The 17,009-nt window shown below is 43.0% G+C and overlaps 1 protein-coding gene across 9 annotated transcripts in view; it reads right to left on the bottom strand.

Moving 5' to 3' along the window:
- Positions 1 to 17,009, bottom strand: part of L1CAM (L1 cell adhesion molecule) — a 721,289-nt gene that overhangs the window by 655,476 nt on the left and 48,804 nt on the right. For all 9 annotated transcript variants that reach the window (XM_089685157.1, XM_089685163.1, XM_089685158.1 and 6 more), the window contains exon 2: positions 581 to 647. The gene's annotated coding sequence lies outside the window, so the exon portion shown is untranslated. The remainder of the gene's footprint in view (positions 1 to 580; positions 648 to 17,009) is intronic.

Here is a 17,009-nt window from a genome sequence, read left to right as displayed (position 1 = left end):
TCCGTTACATAGGGCATATAGAAAACCAGTCCAGTTACATTGGTGGGGGAGCAGGGCTAGCCCTCTGTTTCCAAAATGTGAACCGGATCATGGGGACCTCCTCCATATGATATGAAGATGCCTCAAGCCGTTGGGTATGCTACATGGGTATCCATGTAGCATTCCTACACTTACTGTACAGCACATCAGTTGGTGATGGATAGACTTCTCCAGGGTTAAGTCACCGTAGGGGCTTTGTGATTTGTTGTGGCTGACTTATTTGAAGACGCTCTACTTTTCAATACTTTGGATGGTATATATTTTTTTTTCTTTTGTTTCTTCTGCTACTGTGAGATTCTATTGGTTATTTCATTATTGATCTATTTTGTATTCCAAGTAAGGTCTTTTGTATACCTCCACTAATATGACATTGTCTCATACCAACTGTACCGTACAGTATACCTGCTGTGATATATCTGCTGGTTTTTACAATAAATCTTATGCTGATTAAAAAAGAAAAACATTATATTTGTTGAATTTATACAGGGCCAAGGCCTAATGTCTCCAATATTTATGTCTAGTTTATTTTTTGTTAACCTACCTTCTTTACAAGTTGGTATTTAGGTGCTGCGTGGTCTGCAATTCCATGAAGAGGAGACAGATTTTCTCTATAAAGAGACAACACAATTAAGAATTGGTTAGCATATGAAATTATTTTGTCGCAGTGCTGCAGCGCTGGTATATCTGCAATTTTAGTACGCTTCACGTTCAATTTTAACCACGGTCCCGTATTAGGTTCTGTGTTTTTGCCATGGTTTCTGAAAGTGCACCAAACATGCAGCATGCAGGACTTTAGGTGCACTGTCAGAAATGCGGCAAAAATGTGCAACCTAATAGAAAGTCTGTAGGACCGCGTCTAAAACCAGGAGTAAGGGAAACTGTCACCAGCACACCGAGGATCACCAATATGGGTCCAAACGTTTTAATGAACAATCACATAGTTACAGCAAGGCAACGTTTCGGAGTCTCGCAGGACTCCTTCATCATCACATGTCTGACTCTGAAACGTTGCCTTGCTGTAACTATGTGATCATTCATTAAATCTTTTGGACCCATATTGGTCCTGGTGATCCTCGATGTGCTGGTGACATTTTCCCTTGCTGATTCTGTTCTGTTCCAGCCGACAGTTGCTGCAGCACCCATTTATACACACAGCCATTTTTAATGCAGGAACGTGTGCGTTTGGATTTCACACTTGCATTCTAAAACCAGGAGTAAAGCACACAAAAATAGCAGATTACACCCGCACGGTAAACCGCAGTACGCCAGAGTGAAACCAGCCCTATAGCAGCCTAAGGGAGGGATTTGACATCAAAGTCTGCTAGGTTGAGGTTTGATTCATAGTTTCGCCCTACTCTTCTAGATGTCGGTTCTAGGTGTACAGAAGAAGACTGAGTAAAGGATCTTTCAGCTTTTCTGCCCCCAGCCTGTTATTTTATTTATATATATATATATATATATTTTTTTTTTTTTTCCCTTAACAAATAAGGGCAAATCACTCTAATATAAATGTTGCATAGTTTCACTGATTGATTTCTGTATACACAAGGAATATAGCATTAATGAAACATAAAATTACTTCAGTGTACACAATATAGGCAGAATTATTGAAAGCAAAGTGGTATTTTAGTGTCCACTCTCTGTGACAGTAAACCCTGCTTTAAAAAGAAACAATTCTATTCAATTATACATTCTTATTTCAGAAAAGTATGGTACTTTCCATTGCTCTCAGCTTCCTCCAAATCACTAAAATTTCCTTAGGTTTTGCACTGTGACCTGATCTAGGGCTCTTCCAAACGGAGTAGAGTCCTTTACAATCAGCAGGGGATCTGTGAGATGATCCCCCTACTGATGGAAGCAGGGTGGGACGGATGTCACATCTGTGCCTGTTCAGCTTATGCAGAGAGAACATGGGCAATATCCGCTGAGCTCTATGGACAGCTGGGTGTAAATAGACTCTGCTCTTCGTTTACATCAGGCTACCGCCAATCCAGTTCACCAAAACAGAAAAGAACGCAGTCCTTTTCCATTTTTTTTACTTGATCTGGTTGGACACAGAGGTAGGCGGGAGCAAATGGACAGAACAGTAAGGGACCTTATTGGTAGAGGGTGGCTATGTCCATGGTCCCATTGTATGTAGGAACATAGCCACCCTCTCTTACTTGCCCCCAAGATGAACCAGGAACTATGATTTAGGAACTATGAGAGGTGTAGTGTGCATAGAGCAGTGCATACGGCCGCAGTGAACATGCATTTTTCGTTCTAAACAAAAGTGAAGGGGAAAGAAGAGGCTTAGGAGCTCAAAAAGGAAAACGCAGTAAGAAATTATTTCATGAAAAACAGATTATTGGGTCATTAAGCCTACATTCTTATGAGCATTTTACTATGGTGCAAATGGCAGCGGCAGGAATAACGATTCCTGCTGCTGTTTTGACAGGTCTGAGAAGCGTAGCTATCCGTGGCTATTTGCACAGCAGATTCCTGCCACTGCCATTCGCACCATGGCAAAATGCCCATGCAAATGTAGCCAAAGTAGTCAATATGTATGAATTATTTTTGGAAAATAAGAATATTGTTTAATGTTACTTTCTACTGCTCCATTTGGAAGCACTGAGCTGTGTGACAATTACTAAACACAGAGCTGAGTCAGTACAATCAATCTTTTAAAACTGAAACCCATCCACTACATATGCTTTTCAGAATACAGAATATAGACAGAGAGTTAACATTTTGCCTAAACCTAGATTATAGAAGGGCTTCATTAACAAAGTCAGGGACTCCACAGCTTACCACTGTGCTTCTTACCCATGACTCTCTACCACTGCTCACCTCTGCCCCCCCCCCATCCTTCCTTCAGCACCTTGAACTACTTAAAAGAGAAGTGTGGAATTTTTTTCTCCCCCATTTACACCTACCTAGGTGGATGCAGCATCAGTCCAATGCTGCATCTGTCCCCCACTAGCCCTAAGTGTGAGAAATCACATGACTGCTGATCGCTGAGTTCTCACAGTCACTCTGAGCAGAGAGCAGTGACTGTCTCTCACTGCTGTTTGCTCTGGAGGGAGACGCTGGCTCAAGCTCTTAGCAGCTCGCTGACAGGCTGAGCCAGGTGCCGCTCCAGACTCTGGGGTGGATCCCGACTTTGAAGTCAGGATCTTTTCACAGCCTGGAGCAGCTAAGTGACATCAAGTGACAGCCTGTTGCCAGCAGAAAATGGGTCACAGGAGTGCAGAACGAATTGCACTCCTGTGATCCACAGGATAAGTACAGCCAAAAGAGATTTGGCTGTACTTCTCCTTTAGATGCCAAATCAGCTTTTTAAATGAACATCTTTGGTGTGGTCATGCTTTCTCCACCACCAATCCCTTCTGCATTCATATTACACTGCTCAAATTTATCTTTGGTTAGCTCTGTATTCCCTGCACTTTTCCTCCATCACTGATCACCTCTGCATACATATTACATTTCCTCCAGCAGCTGGCTCTAATGCCAGGCACTTACGATTCTGCAAGCTGCTGCTTTTCCTGTACACTGTTTGTGCAGCTGTAAACAACTGAAGGGTGGTTGGGCAGCAGAAGAGTCTTTTAAACAAACGCAGGCCAGAAGGCAGCAGAGTCATTTACAACAGAAAAGCTTATAGGCGGTAGCGGAGTCAAGTAAACAAATGAAGGGCAGGTGACAACAGGGATCCATGGTAAATGGGCCTCTAAACCAATTTATGTCTAGCCCTAGTTTAGGAAGCACAGATCTAGACAATAAATATGCCTTGCAGCAGCGTTGTATGGTATTTATAAGAGCCATTTGGTATGGGCATCTTAAAGTGGCCAGATTAAATCTCATATGTGATTGATTGCTTTGACTTTCTATAACTGTATTGCTGACCAAATATTTTCTCTTACGTGCGCTGCTTGTGTGGCTGTCCGCAATCAAACCATCATTGATTTCATATAAATAGTTACAGTAGATCAAACGGAGAAATCATAAACCATTTCCCATGTTATATCCTAAATGTAAATCAACTTTCAGTTACCACAACACCGCTGTAGCTGGTTGATATATTTAAATAATAAAATATATGTTAGTCTTAAAAATGTCCTATTTCAATGAAATATTTTAGACATCCACAGATTATGTCTTCTCTGTCTGAAGTTTTTCAATAGTGTGATCAAATGCCTCTGATACAGAAACATGACCTTTGGGATATTGATAAAATACTTGAAAATTAATTACTGTCTTGATGAGTGAAGGTAGGTTTGAGAAAGGGGCTCCTTGCCCTGAAACATGTCACTGTGCCCACCCATGTCACATACACACATACAATATCATCACGCCCGCAGTGTCTGCCATCTTGGTTTTTACATACAATTGATTCATCTGCTGGTTCTTCCTGGTGTGCTTCTTAAAGATTTTCATTCATTTCAAATCATGTTAAAATCATGCAGCAGAGGGCTAAAGTTTGTTCAGCCAGCAAATGAGGTGGATGGAGGAATCCCCCCACTGTGACATTGTAGTCTGACATTGGCACCCACTGCTGTCAGAATATTCTGTTCAGCAGTTGCAGCTGCTGATCAACAAAAGTTTTTCAACCTTTCTGCCTGGCGAGGATGGCCACACATTGATCGAAATTTTGAGCTGTCATTTTGATCAGTTTCATTTTGATCAGCTTAAAGTTGATGACACAGAAATTAGCATCTGGTTACCATTCGTTCCCATTTCCCAGAGACAGTCCCTGTTGTGAGACGTCCCCAGAGGCAACCATTACAGTACATTGTTTTCTATAGAGTGTTGGTTTATTTTTGTGTAACACAGGTTGCAATTTAGGGTACATAATCAGTCCAGACATTGAAAAGATCTTACACGTCGCTTATTACAATTACACTTTGTTTGTTCACGAGCGCTTTTGACTGTTACCTTTTACTGTAATATTTCTGTTTATGCATAAGACACCAGTCAAGTTTGTATTCTCTAACTTCAAAATTATCTAATAAACATCTGTTGAAAGGAAAAGATCTTACACATATGGTAACTCCATACTCATGAGGAGTAGCAGAATATATTTTAGGGTGTAATTTTAAGTATGTACATTTTGTGTGTTAAAATATCTTAGCAATTGGCAACTTTTCTTTATAAAGAAGACATTTTCTTTCCATATTTCCAAAAACTGGCAAAAAATTATTTCAAAAGACTCATTATGCCTTTTAGAAAATACGTTGGGGTGTTTGCTTTCCAAATTGTGCTCATTTTGTTTGTGTTTACACTGTCTTGCTGCTCCAGGGCATCCAAAATGTAACCGGTAGTCAGGAAATTAGATGTGTAATTTATGCCCCTAGAACACCTTAAAATAGAAGTATAGCCAAAGCTTTTTTGGCTATACTTCTCCTGTAGGTCACAGGAGTGTTGTTCATTCTGCACTCCTGTGACCCATTTTCAGCTAACAGTAGGCTAAAGTCCACTGTTGCCTTAAGTTACAGAGCAGATTTAGGCTCGGGAAGATTCTGACCATTTAGTCGGGATCCACCCAGAAGTCTGGACCGGTATCTTTCAAAAATTATGTAGTGCAAGTGCCTGCCTGATTGAATACTAATTGATGGTATAAACTAGATAGGTCCTCATCTTACATAGTTTTGGTCAATATAAAGTTAACTGTAAAAATATTGGACAGTCAATTTGTAATATGTATGATGACCCCAAAGTCTTGTAAAAACACAGTCCAAATATCGGCCGAAATCAGCCAGTACAGTAGAAACCATCCGACATTCAGCCTGTGTGTACAGGTCCTTGTCCGACAGAAGCCAATCTCACGACCGACTTCTATCAAAAAGCATGGTGAAAAACCAGCAAACTATCAGCATCTGATCAGTGTTTGCAGCCAATGGGCTGTGTGAGCTTACCAGTGTGCTCTGGAGGGAACGGTCCTTCTATCAACACACAAAGGTACAGCAGGGAAATTGCTGTATTAATATCACATAGTACAGCGTGTGTACCTGCTCTTGTTTTACTGTAATTCAAACTGAGGAGAAGATTGTGTTCCTGCAGCACCACATCACTATTAACAAAGTTAGTAAAAAAGAAGAAAGTTGTCAACCTTTCAAGCCATTAGTCTCCCTCTGCCTCTGGGTATTGAGGTGCTGGCCTGGAAGCATTCCACATTCCATATATACTAACTGCAATGAACAAGGAGGAAACACTCTAATGACGTCACTTTCAGTTAGAACCTTAATAATCCTATATAGCACACATTTATGCCCCCACCTAAAAACCTTCCCTTCTAACATGTTTTACCCATTATAGGTTTAAAATGGGTTTAAAGGCAAAGGGGTTTTTTTACCTTAATGCATTCTCTGCATTAAAGTGTTTTTAAAAGAAAGGATAAGAAAAAAAATGTTATATTTACCTGCTCTGTGCAATGGTTTTGCAGAGCAGCCCTGATCCTCTTTTTTTGGGTCCCCCACCTGAGGTCCTGGCCCTTCCCCCCCAGCGAGTGCTCCCAGTAGCACACCTGTGTGTCCATTCACACACAGAGGGTGACTCGGCTCCGCCCCATGCTCTCTCCTCACTTGCTCACTGGCTGGCCCAGGTAAGTATAAGGGGGGGGGGGGGCTGAGGGTTGGGAACTGCATCCAGAAGGTTTTTTAGCTTAATGTATAGAATTAAGGTAAAAAAAACCTCCCTTCCTTAAGCACTTAACTGAATCTGATCTCGATCAAGAACTATGCTCATCTGCAGCAGCTCTTCTCCCCTCTCTCCCTTCTCACAGGAGGAAGCTGCAATGGGCTGTGAATAGCTATGGAAGCCGTCAGCCTCCAATTGTTTTCCGCCTGCAGCTAATCACAAGGAACCCCCACTTGGTCTCTTGCACCTAATCACAAGAAAACCCCATTTGCAATTGTGAATAAGGACTTAGGAAAAAACATTACCACATAACATGAGCTACAAAACTCAGCATTTCAATCCAGCTATTGGCAAGCTGGGAACAAGACTTTTCATATTTTGCATTAATGTATAGTGGATGCAAGGAACATCTATTGCTGAGTGCCTCTGAAAGAAGAACATGTTGCACAGTGTAATCTAAGTGCAACCTTTTTTTAATTATCTCAGCTCTCAGTAAGCACTAAATAGATGGCAGCAGCCAGCAATAGCATGCATTTGTTCCAGCAGTGGTCTTATGTGATCTTTCCTACTCATTTCCCAATTCCCAGATATAGTAATCAGATTCCCTATGTCCTTGGTAACCAAAACATCAAGAGTCAATACAAACGAGCAGGAAACAAATGAAGGTAAAATAATCCAATAAGGATAACTGGAAGAGATTGTCAGACTGAAGAGATCAGATAAACTGGGGCCAACCCATATTGATCATAAAACACTGATCATTGAAAGTAAAGATAAGGTTTCCGATGCAGGGGATTGTTTCCAGCTTCAGCAAAATACAAACACTGGAAAATTGCAAGCCACCTGGCTCATAAACTCACTCAGCTTAAACTGCAGTACCATGCTGCTCCTCTTACTAGTCTCTCAGGCTGTGTTGTCCAGCTCTCCTGGATACTTGGCTCTCTAGCCGTTGGTCACAGCACCCTGCTGCATGGCCAACCTCTGGCCTCTGGACTGGGGTTCTCCTGACACCCGGATAGGAGCCAACCTGGAACTGAGACCCTTTGTCTTGTGGCTTCTGGCTGGATCCTCTTGAACCCTTGAGTCCTTTCATCTCCCCACTGGGAGCCCTGAGCCATCTTCAGACCTCAGTATATAATGACATTGCACACCTTTGTACTGCCAGGTTGCAGATGTCAAGCAAAGCCCAGACACAGGATTGAATGTTCCCATCCAGAACTACAGAATCTGGCGAAAGCCAAAGACACAGCATTCTCTGTCCAGAACCATTACTCTGGAACGTCATATTTACCTTAAATTCAAATCCTGTGTCACATTTCCTTATATTCTCACAGTGACAGAGCCTCATACTGCAGCAACTTCACAGTCCGTATCCACCCCAGAGTCTGGAGTAGCACCCAGCTCAGCCTCTCAGCGAAGTGCTGAGAGCCTGAGCCAGCTGCTCCTCCCCCTCAACAGCCCAGCTCTCCAGTGAGCGCTGGGGGGAGCTGAGCAGAAAGCAGAGAGGAGAACTCAGCAGTTATCCTCACTTGGGACCGCACTAGCAGAAATATCTCTAATCACCGCATCAGGCAGAGAGACCTTTGATATCTCTACCAGCTCTCCTGAGCGCCTTCCATACAAACCAGTCACTGGAAGCGCCCTCATAGGGAACTGTAAAATCACTTGCGACACTGTACTACACATTGTACCAACCTATTCCACTCATGATTATTGTTACCAAACACAGCTTGTACTACCTGGCTCCACCCATTGATACTCTGCAGTACCACCTTGTCCGATTGCGGTGGAGACACCCAAGGGTACAACGAATACACTCTTACAAGTTCAGAGTTCCCTCTGCTTTTACTTTATTCTTTCTCTTGTTCTGTGTTTCCTCCCCCTCTCTTGCTGCCTACAAGTCCCTTCCCCCAGAATTCATCATTTCACCAATCCTCAATTTATAAGCTCACCAGTTATCAGAGGTTGAAACGAGAAAGAAAAGCCCCGTACCTTTATAAGTTAGATGCAGCCTTATGGAGACATAGTGTGGAAAGAGGCATGATAAGATAGACCTGGGGGAGAGACCAGCTGCATGGAGCTACACGCCTTGAGAAAATACTGGTTACAGTTTCCTTTTTGCTACACCTTTTTTTGCCTTTTTTTTAAAATACAGAATAGGTCCTCTTCAAAGACCGTCTCCAAGTCAAGCTTTCTCACCCCTCATTTTTTTTTTGATTAAGATATTCCTTCTGAAGACTTTTAACTTGTCTTATTACACCATCAGTATCCCTTGCTGGAGCTGGTTCCAGGAGTGACGAATGGTGGATCCAGTGCTGTAGTAGACCAGTCATCTCTTCCTTACACCTTTAACCAATGCAGGTTTAAAAGGACCCTGCCACTGGACTGCTAATAGAAGTGTCCAAGTCATTAAAGCAGTGGCATAAACACACAAAAGAGGCTTCACCACCCCTGCAGGTAAGAGGATGGAAGACTCTGGACCTGAAACATCATAAATTAGGGTAAGTAATTTTGGCATGTGGAACCATTTTTTTTAAACTAGCAGAGGGAAAATTTAGAGATAGGCAGAGTGCCAATAGTTTTGCTTTAAAAAATATTCTCTAAAAGACAGATTTCGCCACCTGAAAGGTTCACTAACAGCAGCAGTGTAAATTTTAGTTGAGACTGATTACATATGGAGCCATTTACGAACATACAGTTAAAAGCTACATAAATGATCTAAAGCATTTGAACAGGGAGATCTGTATCACAGTTTACCATATGTGTTTAGAGCCCAGTAAGAGCAGCTGAAGATAACAATAGTGGTCATTGCAGGATTATATTTAACATCCCTGCCAATCAGCATCTGAAAACTGCCAGTTAGGCATAGTTTTCCATGGATGCTTTCTGCACTCAACAAGGCACAGTAGCATGCAATGCAGATTTAGGGTTAGCAGTGGCCAATAAACAGTAAACATGCATGCAAAGACTGGGCAAGCTTTATCATCAGAGAGATCATCTAATATGTTAGAAATTCTTTGTACAATTGGACATTGATCATGCTCTTCTCTATGCATCTTGCGCTATTTGCACATTTCTATATGTTACCATCTTTCATTCATAACCACTTGAAGATTTTAAATGGAAAGCTAGTAGATTTTCGAATAATCAACATTTGTACAAAAATTCTTTATGCATTCAATGACTGGACAAATGTAATTCAAAGAACTTCAAAATTTACTTTGCTTCTTCAAATGTATTTGTCACTGCAGTAGAAAAAGAATGTTGATTTGATCCCATTAACAATTAGAAAATCAAATGAATATTCTGAAAAAAAAAAGTAGAACAAAAAATTGTACTACAGTGTATAGTCTGCTTAAAAAATAAGATTACCTTTCAGGAAATGTGCAAGGTTCGTAAAACAGGTGGATCAGATTGTGCGTTCTATATTTCAATAAACATACACAAAAGGTTTTAATGGAGAGTGATTTCCTTTCTCTTGCTACTTAAAAGAGGACTTTATGGAGTTGGCAACAGCAGCTTGAGGCCTGCACCTAGTGTCAGAAGAGTGAGGGAGAGGTATACCTGGAGCATGATGGAATACTTTTTAGCACAAGCTCTGGTTGTAGTGTACAGAATAGATCACTCAGGGCAAGGGTGTATCATGAAATCAGTGTCCGTGTGCAAGATCAAAAGTGTGCCCTAGGAACAGAGAAAGCTAAAAATGAGTACCGCGGAAAATAGTGGGCAGGTTTAAATTGTGTTAATTAGATGTGGCTTAAAGGGAGTGTGGTTAAATACTGGTGATGAGGCACTGATAGGGACTGATGAGGATTTTTGAATATTTTCCAGCATGTTCAGTATTTGGTATTAGTAGGAATTTGTTCTCACTCCACACTCTGCAGAAGTAGAGGGGGGGCACTGGCACTCTTTGGAGAAGAGGGGGGCACTGGCACTTTGAGGAGGGAGAGAGAAGCGCTGGCGCTTTAAAGAGGGGGGAATTGGCACTCTATAGAGGAAGAGGAGGGCACTGGCACTCTGAAGGGAGAGTGGAGGCACTGACGCTCTGTGGAGGGATGGAGGGGTGCACTGAGAGGGGGCTTGAGGCTGGCTGATGTAAGTGAAGTTGATTTTATGGGTGCTGGATCTTCTTTAAGGTAAGCCCAGGCAGGAAGCTTACAGTGTGAGACACAATGGAGTTTTTCCAGCAGAGCACAGCATGACAATAGCAGCCTGTTCAAGTAAATCAGCTTCTATCATCAGCTTGTTCAATTAAAGGTATAGTTTACATTTAGAAAAAAAACAAAACTGCCTATGCTCTGACAAACTCCCAGAAATGACATAACCCCTATTCTGCCTTGTTGCTAGGATGTCACTAAGAGGCTCACAGCTGGCACTGTTTGTCCCCACCATCACAGAAACCAGCTTTCAAATGCTGAGCTCAAAGCTACTGCATTGAGGGAGAGAAAGCACACTTGGGATTTGAATCAGATAAAACTCACTCCTGTGATGGTGGACATAAACAGTAACAGCTGCGAGTCTCCTAGTGATGTCCTGGCAACAAGGCAGGTCAGGAAGATGCAAATTCTGGGAGATTTGCAGTTGGGCTGCCTAACACCAACACCTACACCCAGATGCATAGTTTGAGGCTTGTGGACCCTAATGAAAAAGTCTACTTGGCTCCCCACCTCACTACTACACACCGCTTCCACTGCATGCTTGCCCCCATCACTCTGTGTAAGTGAAACAGGAAAATCAGAGGGCCCAGGAGAAGTCTGGGTGGGCCCTTGCCCGCCTGGCACAGGTCCTCTGAGTATACTAAATTACCTATGCAGTGTGACGCTGCAAGTGCTTTTCCCCAGCGACACAGTGTAAAACGGGTAGGCAACGTTTGAGAGGTGGAGATCTACCTGAGCAACATGAAAGAGATCAAAGATCACTGGGGTTTCAGCACCCTTTTTTCATAAAGAAATTAACTAGCAAGGCCTAACTAAATAGTAAAGAAAATCTAGAAAAATATAATAAAACAAATGTGTTTAAAAAAATAGCCTACCTTAGAAGTGGACAGTGTCAGTAGGGCAGAGGGCAGTGCTGGAAGAACAGTGGACGGTGTCAGTAGGGCAAAGGGTGGTGTCAGTCAGTAGGCCAAAGAACAGTATCAGTAGGGCAATGGATGGTATCAGTGTGTCAGGGATCCCCTCGATCCCCGCCGCAATGGTCCCGGTGCAGGCGCAGTGTGCCGCCCTGTGCAGGGACTCGAGCACTAGGTCCGGGCCGGCCGCGGCGTTCGAGTTCGCGCATGCGCAGTAGAAGCCGCGGCCGCCCGCTGGGCACCAATGGCAGCGCAGGGCGGGATATTTAAACGACCCTGAGCTGTCATTCAGTGCCTTCTGGTTTTACCTGTATCCTGTATCTGCGAACCTGTGAATTGTAAGTTGCTGACCCGGATTGTGCCTTGACCTTGCTGTATTTCTCCTGCCCTGACCCTTGCTTTGCCTGACCTCTCTCCTGGATGCCCCCTATTGGATTTGACCTGCTGTTGCTGACCTGGCGTGTGACCCGACCATTCTATGCCCGCTGCCTTGCACCTTGCCGTCCTCTCTGTTACCGACCCGGCCCGTCTGACCTTGCTCATCCATCCATCCCGTGCAGTGGGGTCTGCTGACCTCCTCATATCAGACTCTTCCCCGTGGGAGCCCTTGGAGCATACCACTACCACTGACGGACGCACCCAGTAGCCACGACCTGGTCTCAGGGGGCTCCAAGTCCATCCCCACCATCAGGGGCCCTGGTGAACAAGCACCCTGGGACTTAGACTCTGTGCGCTGGGGACGCCTATTCAGTGGAGAGCTAGTGGTACCGCCAGGCGGTCCCTTACACAGTGGTTTTATGTTTTTTTTTATTATTATTATTATTTTACACTTATTTTATATTGTTTACAATTTATTTTTTACAATTTTTTAGCAGCCCTGTTGGGGTACTTTTTAGACCCCTGATGTCTCACATTAAAGACAGAGAAAGGGACTGAGGACATAAATTCCTCAGTCCCTTTCTCTACAGCCTCAGCTGCACTGGAGAGTGAATCAAAAGCAATAGAACCTGATATAGAAATTGCAGAGTACCAATCTACACTGGGTGGATCATAAGACCAACTATACACATATAAGGATCAATCTGGGATGGAGTAACAGAAACATAAGGCAGATAATTCAGGCCATTGTCATCTGCCAGTATATGGGACTGATGCAGTCAAGGCAAAATTGAAAAAAGATTGCAGTTTCCCAAACCTCTTAGGGAAGAGGAACACTGGAAAAGGTAAAAAAGAAGCAAGAAGTGCAATCCATAGCACAGCTTCTTATTACAGAAGAAAAATAACAACCATTGCACTCACATGTCATGTGGACGAGTTACAGCATCTCATCCACTCCAGTAGCAGCCAGCCTCTGTGAAGGAAGGAATCTTTGGGTTGGAACAGTGCATTGCTCATTGCAACTCCTCCCATCAGTGATCCCCTCATTACAATTCCTCCATTAGCGTCCTCTCACTGCAGCTCCCCTATCAATGTCCCCCTCATTAAAGGTCCTTCCATCCGTGCCCCCCCCCCACGAAATAGAAAATGCAGCACTGATCACTGCAATTACTAGTATAGTGTCTGTCTGAGTCCTTATCCTGGTCACAGTCATAACTATATTAGTGTTCCCAATAGTATAGTGTCCCCAAAAACACGGTGTTAGCAGAATCAGTCCTAAATCCCTTCCAGCACTTGCATTTAGCCATCCCAACAAGTGCAGTGTTGGTATAATTTTTCTAATCACTGCCACCTCTGATACATTGTCTGCAAAACCGCAGTGTTAGCAAGATCAAGCCTGATCTCTGCTAGCATTAGCAGTTAATTTTATTTCTAGTGTGCAAACAGTTCCTGATTGCTAGCTAGGAGCTCTTTTTCCCCTAGTCACCACTAGGTACCTGTAAAGTTAGTGCCCAAAAATAGATACACTAGTGAGGAGGCGATTCTGAGCATGCCAGATGAGAGCGAAGGGGAGGCCTCACTGTAAGAATCAGGCTCAGAATATGAACCTATAGAAAGTAGCAGAACCCAGAAAACTAGCTCGGGCAATGGTGAAGAGGTTCCTGCTAAGATCAGGCGTACCTGACCCCATGTTGCTGAAGTGCTAGAAACACATACAGTTGCAAGAAAAAGTATGTGAACCCCTTGGGATTATGTGGAGTTTTGCATGAATTGGGCATAAAATGTGCTCTGAACATCATCTAAGTCACAACAATAGAAGAACACAGTCTGCTGAACATAATACTACACAAACATTAGATGTTGCCATGGTTTAATTGCACATAACATGTAAACATTCACAGTGCAGGGAGGAAAAAGTATGTGAGGCCCTAGCTTAATGACTTCTCCCAGAGCTAATTGGAGCCAGGAGTGAGCCAACCTTGACTCCAATCAGTGTGATGATATTGGATGTGTTGCTGACAGCTGTCCTGCCCTTAAAAAACACACACCTGTTTTGGGTTTACTGGTTTCAAGAAGCACTGTTTCCAGCTTGCTCATTCCCTGGTGGGGTGATCCTGAGATCTGCGACCTGGTATTAACACGCAGCCAAATCCATCTCCACCATTAGGAGCTCTGGTGAAGACCGGTTTATACTTAAACCCCGCACCTCAGGTGAGCCTGCGTCATTCCCAGGGTGACCCGCTGGTGTATCAATCCTGCTGGTTTCAGGTAAGCCTTACACTGCTGTAGCAACTAGTCTCTGAAACTGACCTTATACCGTGACACCAGCACTGCAGTATTTCATGGTGACGTGGCGAGCATCAGTAGTGCAGTACAGGCTGGTGAGGTGGCTAGACCTAGTAGCATACTGTAACTGCAGCCACTAAGAATTCAAGCATAAGCCCGTAGAGCCCAAAGTAGCCTTCCAGAGATGCTGGCAAACCCTAAGTGACTGCCCCCAGATTCAGTAGCACCTTTTATCCCCCCCCAGGGGCGGACTGACAACTCATGGGGCCCCCGGGCAATAGGGGATCATGGGGCCCCTGTGTCCTTGCCCAAACTCAAAAAAGCCTTTTTGAAAAAGGTACCAGGGGCATCTCATGGGGCCCCCTACTGACCCTGGGCCCTTGAGTTTCCAAATGGTCAGTCTGCCCGTGTCCCCCCCCCCATTCATAGCCCAGCCCAGGGTTCAGGTAGAAGCAGCCAACTTAATGCATCTTGACTTTTTTGAGCTGTGTTTTACTGAAGACCTCTGAAACTTATCATGGTTTCTGAATGTAAATTTTTTTGGTCTTAGCCCTTGGGCATTGCAAAAGAATGAATTACAATCATTTTGCTCTACAAAACCGAATTATTATATGCCCATATTCTCTGCTGCAATGGCCAGGAAAAGATATGTGATGATAATGTATTTTAAGCATTTCAGTGACAATAACCTCTGTCGTCCCCAGGGTGACCCTGATAATAATCGGCTCCACAAAATTCAGCCCCTCCAAAATTACCTTCCCAGACATTTGCAGATGTGTATACGCTCAAATAAAACATCTGCATAGACAAGTCCCTTGTACATTTTACTGGCAGATTTGAAATCAAGCAATATCTCCCCAGCAAAGGTGTCAGATACTGTATTGGGTAAAAATGTATAAGCTCTGTGATTGGGCAACAGGGTATACATACCGCTTTAGAATTTATGAGGGAAAAGACAGTCAAGTGGAGGCCCCTTGAGTGCCCAGACTACATGAAGAGCAGTGGTAAGATAGCGTGGGACTTGTTGTCACCTTTGTTTATTATGGAATACAATTTGTATGTGGATAACTTTTATGCAAGTGTGCCACATTTTAGAAATTTGTTCCTTAAAAATTGGCTACTGTGGCACTATGTGACCTAACAGCAAGAGCTTCCTCCAATGGCTCGTTAACACCCCACTTAGAAAGGGGGAGACAGCCTGCTTGCGGAATGAAGAATTAGTAGCAGTAAAATGGACAAACATGATGTATTCATCCTCCCTTCCATTAACCCAGACAAGACGGTCCAAATTCACACGGCATCTAGTATTGAAAAGCCTCTGTGTACATGACTTTAATCTAAATATGGGAGATGCAGACATCCAACAACAAAATCATAAAGCCGTATTTAGCCTCCTGCAGAGCTAGACACTGGTACAAAAAAAGTTTCTATATATTTATTTCAATTGGCTCTATACAATGCATTTTTTATGTACAAAGGCTACTAGAAGATCTGGATCCTTCCTAAAATTTCAATCATCTCGCTCCTTTTGTATCCAGAAGGAATGTGGTCCAAAGCCCATATTCATATGCAGTTAACCAGATGTTGTGTCGGTGGTAAACTTGGAATAAGGTCTGACACTTTTTTTTTTTTTGTCATATCGTGACCAACCTGGCCTCTGCATCAAGGACTGCTGCTGTAGCACACTTATCTACCACACCTAGTGAACTATTAGTCTAGGGCAGGGGTCTCCAAACAATTCAATCTGAGGGCCACATTGGATATTTTCCAAATATTTGCAGGCCAAAAATAATCAGTTTAATAAATGGATGAATAAAATGTAAATGAATGAAGAAGCCCCACAAAATAACTTCATATCAGAATACCCTCTTTTACATCAGAAGCTTCCCCATCACATAAGAGCCTCTTACATTTTGAGAGATCCTAAACTAATACTAAGGTAATGTTGATCCAGGGAATATCCGTTTTCTTCTTGGGGGACCAAGAAGGAATTTTTTCCCCCGCTGCGGTAAATTGGATCACGATCTGTTGGGGGTTTTTTTTTTGCCTTCTTCTGGATCAACTGTGGGTAAAGGATAGTGTATATGGAGGTTTTCCATTTGTGTTTTTTTTTTTTTCTGTTGGTTGAACTGGATGGACTTGTATCATTTTTCAGCCAAATTAACTATGTAACTATGTACAGTTGTGCTCCAAAGTTTGCATACCCTGGCAGAAATCTTGCAATGTTGCCATTGATATTGAAAGTATGACGGATCATGCCAAAAACTGTCTTTTATTTAAGTTTTGTGATCATATGAAGCCATTTGTTATCACATAGCTGGCTACTTTATAAAACCTAATAACAGAAATTGCCCAAATGGCCTTGATCAAAAGTTTACATACCCTGGATTGTTTGGCCTTGGTACAGACAGACAAGGTGACACACACAGGTTAAAATGGCAATTAAATGTTAATTTCCCCCATCTATGGCTTTTTAAATTGCAATTAGTGTCTGTGTATACATAGTCAATGAGTTTGTTAGCTCTCACATGGATGCACTGACCAGGTTAGATACTGAGCCATGGGCAACAGAAAAGAACTGTCAAAAGACCTGTGTAACAAGGTCATGGAACTTTATAAGGAT

The sequence above is a fragment of the Staurois parvus genome, unplaced genomic scaffold (assembly GCF_062004578.1).
Source record: "Staurois parvus isolate SC_StPar_1 unplaced genomic scaffold, SC_StPar_1.0 ptg000364l, whole genome shotgun sequence".
NCBI lineage: Eukaryota > Metazoa > Chordata > Amphibia > Anura > Ranidae > Staurois > Staurois parvus.
The sequence above is the reverse complement of the archived record's forward strand: the minus strand, read 5'-3'. Positions and strand labels throughout refer to the sequence as shown.